The following is a 6,000-nucleotide window of genomic DNA, read 5'->3' on the forward strand; positions in this document are numbered from 1 at the left end:
TTGATGTTTACTAAGAGTCAAACAGTTCTAGATACTGGGGATGTAATAGTGAACAAAACAGAAAAATAACTTGTGTTTTCCTAGAGCTTACATTCTAGTGAGGGAAATAGACAATTAAAAACATTAAAAAACACATTATATTAGTTAATGATAACTGCTAAGAAGAAAAATAAAACAGGGAAGAGTATTAAGGAGTATAAAGAAGGCTACGTTTTAGGTATGATATCCCTTACTGAAGTGAATTTCGAATGAAGATATGATTAAAACAGCAGCTGAATCTGGGGCTACCTAAGGGAATAACATTTCTCACAGAAGGAATAGGAAGTACAAAGGCCCAGAGGTGGGAGTGTGCCTAGCATATCTGGGAAGCAGCAAAGAGCCCAGTATTGGGAAGGATAGTGAGCAAAAGGAAGAGTAGAAGGAAGAGAGGGCCTAATAGTTAATGGGATGAGGACTTTGAGTGGGCAGATTATGTAGCACTTTAGGCCACTGTAAGAACTTTGGCTTCTCTGAATATGATGTGACATTAGTAGATGATTTTGAGCAAAGAAGAACCATGATCTGACTTATGTTTTAACAGTATCTTTGTGGCTGCTATATTGAGAACAGATTGAAAAGGGGACATAAATAAACAGGAGATTATTTTAGTAATGCCTGTGAAAGATGATAATGGCTTAAACAGCAGCAAGAGCAGCAGAGGAGTAAAGTAATTAACTTTTGGATATATTTTGAAGATATAGGTAGAATATGAAAGAAAGAGAATGGACAATATTTTTGGCCTGAACAGTGTAGTTTTGCAAATGTTAGGCTTGAAATACCTGTTAGACATCCAAACAGAGATGGTAAGCAGGCTTAGAGACAAGTCCAGACTAGTGATATAAATTTGGGAGTCAACATTATATTTAAAGCTATCACCCTGGATGAGAACATTAACAGTTATGGGAGTGTGTGTACCTAGGAAAGAGAACAGGTCAGAGAGATGAGAAGGGGCCGTCAAAGGACTGGCCAGAGTGGTAGTAAAAAAAGTAGGCTATGGTTGCTTGGAAGCCAAGCAAGAAAGTATGTCAAAGAAGAGGGAGTGATAAATTGTGTTAAATGCTAACCAGAGGTGAAGTAAAATTGATTAATGTGTTATTAATATGAAGGTCATTGGTAATCTTAATGTCAGTTTTAGTTAGAGTGGAGCTTGATTGGAAGGATTTAAAGGAAAAAGAGGGAGAGTAAGCAGAGACAGCTATTTCTATCAGGTGTAACAAACTCAAGAAGTTGTACTTCACATGAAGATGATAAATAGGGAAGTTACTGGAAAGTGAAGTGGATTAACAGAAGGTTTTTTTGTTAAGACATAAGAATTAATAGCATATCCAAATAATTAGAGGAAGATTCAGAATGGGGAAAATGATGGTGTGGGAGAGAAAGGGAAACTTTTTGTAGAATGTCTTATAACAGGAAAGAGGGGTGGAATTTAGTGGATAATTGAAACTGTTGGGCCTTCGGTAGGAGAATAGAAAATTCTGCCATAGCAATAGGAAAAAAGGAAGAGTATATGGCACAAGATGATGGTAAGTGTATGGGAGCTTGTAGAAGTTTTGGTTCCATAATTTCAGTTTTCTCCGTGAAGCTAGAATTAAGATCATGCACTGAGAATGAGGATAGGGAAGACAGTGTTGGAGGTTGTGGAGGGAAAAGTAAGTATGAAAGACTCAGAGTAGGAAAGTGAACGGGTTTTATGAAAACAATGAATACATGAATAAAAATGGTTTTAGAGTTATCTGTAAATAACTATAGTGAAGTAAAATTTGAATCCTCTTATGGTGTGGATTATGTTTGTAGGAAAGGTTAACCAAGAAAAAATAGAAACGCAATAACTTTACAGAAATTATTTTGTTCCTCCTTTAATTTGTGTGACTACAACTATACTCTTGTTAACTGGCAATGGTCTTGGGATTTCTAGCTTTTGATCTCTTAATTGAAACTTTATAAGTCTCCTGAGCAAGCATTTTTGGAGAATTATTGGTCTTGAATTTGAAGCTATATATTTTCAAATATTATAAATAATATAAATATATTTTCAAATTAAAATAACTAATATATTAATCTATACCTTTAGTGTATTTTTGATTTAAATATTTACAATGGGACTAGTCTATTAAGCTATATATTTTCAAATATTTAGAATAAGACTAGCTGCTCTGGCTAACTATTCATTTACTTCTAACTTACCTAAAGTCCAACATAATGTTTCTGTTTAGTGAGAACCATTTCTCTAGGCAGTAATTCAGGAACCCTGGCTCCTTTCAACTTCTAATTCTGCCATCTTCAGAAGCTGGCTTCCAGGTTTATGCTAAAAGGGAAACACCATGGAGGATCCATGTGGGAAGTTTCTAATGACCTAGGCATGAAAGAGATATATAGCACTTCTACCCACATTTCACTTTCTAGGACCAAGTCAATACGGCCACACCTAACTTCAGGGGAGACTGTGACCCATGTTGCAGTTATCTCTCAGGAGATTTGGGAAAAGGGTAAACAACTAGCCAGTCTGCCACAATTAGTTCACAGTCTTTAAATTTTCAAATATTGTTCTTTCTTGCTTTTAGTTAAAACAAGATGAGTTAGTTAAGGCTCCTAAGTTTTGGAAGATTGCTCTTCCTTGAACATGGTGGGTATGTTCCTGCTTTATAACCCCTCTCCTTCCTCCAGCATTTATTTCCCTTATATCTTCTAACATACTGTATACCTTATTTGGTATGTTTATTATTCATTGTCTCTCCTCACAAGAATGTAAACTTCACAAAGGAAATTTCATTTCCTTTGCTTATTGATGTGTTCCAAGTGGCTAGAATCGTGCCTGGCCCATAGTAGGTACTCAATATTTGTTGAATAAGTAAAATATCAATACATATTTAAGAAAAACATACATATACCATATTAGTGATTCTTACAATAAGTAAAATCTTACAACCTAAATGTTGAGTGTCTGAAAAAATAAGATTAAATATTGGAAACTAGAATGATCATGAAATTTTCTAAAAGCATATTATAGTATACTATATTTGACTCTTCTTTGCACTCTGGAGAGTTCAGTTTTGATAATAAAGTGCCCCCCCAAAATTTATAACTAATGTTATTGTTTTTACTTTTAAACTACTCCTTTAAAAACCACTAGTCTTAATGAAAAATTGGCAAATTCGTAATTTGATTATTTAATTATGAAAATTTTGTAAGTTAATTACAAGATTATTAACTAATGCCTTTTTAAACTTTGAATGCATTTTGGAGGTTATTACAGGAAAAAGGTTTTGAAAAAGCCTATTTTTAAGTTGGTAGGAAACTGTTCCTACCTTTTAGCCACGCTTTGTGGGATTGACTTAATCTGATGGATTTAGGATCAATCAGATGTGTTTAGGAGTAGGCATATGGGATACACACTATTCTCTATCTCTCTCTTGAGTGTGGAGCTTCCTACAGGAATCACATGATCTTCTCTATGCTGCAAGTTTTATAGGGCAGGTGGAAGAGTGGTCCTGTTTTGAGGGGATAAGTTTAATAAAATAAAAATTCAGAAGAATATTTGCAAGTTCTAGTATTTTGATGAATAGGCTGGACACTTTGAGAAGGAAATAGAGTGGCATTCAGAGGAATTAACATACCAATATTGATACTCTGATATGGCTTTGGTGGCACTAATCTGGAAAATAGCCACATAGGAATTTTCACTTGTTAGGTCATTATAGCTTATGGTAGCCTTTTCTTTACATGAGTTACTGTTTTTACAGAAACAGGTTGCAAGTTCTGGATCTTAAGTGAATAGTGCGTAAGCTTTATCTGAAGCAAAAATGAACATTTAATGTGTCTGCAGGCCATAAACTTTAGAAGATGCACGGCCTGAAGGGGCCTCAGCCAAATTATTGGCTATTAAAAAACAAATATTAGCCACACTAGACTGGGTAAAGAGGTGAGACTCAGTCAGAGATAATACTCTGTGTATATTTTGATGATGGAACCAAAAAGATTTCTGGAGATAAGGATTAAATGAGGGAAAGAAAAGGTACAAGATTTGGTTTTGAAGTACGGTTTTGGGCATATGTAATATTTGAGATATTTTAGATATCCAAGTGGAGATATTGAGTAGACCATTGGATAAATGAATCTAGAATTCTCCAGAAGGGTATTTAGTAATCATTGACATATAGGTTCTATAACTGAATGCACTGTTTTTACAGTACTGTAAAAAGAACATATAGGTTCTATTACTGAATGCATTCTTTTTACAGTAATAAATGTTAGTTATAGAAGAGAAAGGAATTAGTACCAAGCCTTGAGGTAAAGGAATATTTGAAAGTGAAGCAATAAAGGAAGAGCCACAAAGAAGCTAAGAAGGAGGGACTGCTGGAGGAGGGAAAAAGCGAGTGTAAGGGATGATGGAAGCCTAAAGAACAAAGTGATTCCAGAAGAAGGGAATATTCCCCTGTGTGAAATCCTGCTGAGCATGAAAGCAGAAAATAAATAATTGGACCTATGGCTATCTGTATGATACAATCTCTGCTCTCAATGACTCACAGTCAAGGAGCAAAATTTTAAATGTGAACAAATGAATCAATTATAATTAATTTGACAGTACACACACATAAGAGCTACAGAGAAGTGAATGTTAATTTCATGACATAAATGCAAGCATCAGAGAAGGACTTCTGGGTTTTGGACATAAATGGGAATGCTAGAGGTGTATAAGAAGGACAAGAGAAAACCAAGACATAAGAAATCACACTATAAAGGATGAAGAGAAGAATAGTTAGGAGAACAAAGTCATGGTCTCTTCATGTAGGATTTTATGTGTTATATTGCAAAGCTTGGATTTTCTGGTGTGGGAAATGGAATAGAGTATATGCAAAGAAAAGCAGACTTTATTATTCAAATATGGTATTAAAATGTTTTTATTTCAATAAGCTTTGGGGAACAGGTGGTATTTGGTTACATGGATAAGTTATTTAGGTGCACCCATAACCTCAGCAGTGTACACTGTATCCAATGAGTAGTCTTTTCTCCCTCACCCTCTCCTGTCCTTCCCCCACGAGTCCCCAAAATCCATTGTATCATTCTTATGCCTTTGTGTCATCATAGCGTAGCTCCCACTTGTTAGTGGGAATATACCATGTTTGATTTTTCATTCCTGAGTTACATCACTTAGAATAATGGTCTCCAATTCCACCCAGGTTCTGCAAATGCCATTATTTCGTTCCTTTTTATGGCTGAATAGTATCCATGGGGCTGGTTCCATGTTTTTGCGATTGTAAATTGTGCTATAAACATGCATGTGCAAGTGTCTTTTTCCTATAATGACTTGTTTTCCTCTGGGTAGGTACCTGGTAGTGATTGCTGGATCAAATGGTAGATCTACTTTTAGTTCTTTAAAGAATCTCCACACTGTTTTCCATAGTGATTGTACTAGTTTACGTTCCCACCAGCAGTGTAAAAGTGTCCCTTTTTCACCATATTCATGCCAATATCTATTATTTTTTGATTGTTTTATTATGGTCATTCTTGTAGGAGTGAGGCTGTATCACATTGTGGTTTTGATTTGCATTTCTTTGATAATTAGTAACGTTGACCATTTTTTTCACGTTTGTTGGCCATTTGTATATCTTTTTTTGAGAATTGGCTATTCATGTCCTTAGCCCACTTTTTGATGAGGTTGGCTTTTTTTTTTCTGGCTGATTTGTAGATTCTGGATATTAGCCCTTTGTCAGATGCACAGTTTGCAGGTGTTTTCTCCCACTCTGTGGGTTGTCTGTTTACTCTGCTGATTATTTCTTTTGCTGTGCAGAAGCTTTTTAGTTCAATTAAGTCCCATCTATTTCCCTTTGTTTGTGTTGCATTTGCTTTTGGATTCTTCTTCATGAACTCTCTGCCTAAGCTAATGTTTAGAAGGGTTTTTCTGATGTTATCTTCTAGACTTATTATGGTTTCAGGTCTTTGATCCATCTTGAGTTGACTTTT

This window comes from Mandrillus leucophaeus, unplaced genomic scaffold (genome assembly GCF_000951045.1).
Source record: "Mandrillus leucophaeus isolate KB7577 unplaced genomic scaffold, Mleu.le_1.0 Scaffold64, whole genome shotgun sequence".
Classification (NCBI taxonomy): Eukaryota; Metazoa; Chordata; class Mammalia; order Primates; family Cercopithecidae; genus Mandrillus; species Mandrillus leucophaeus.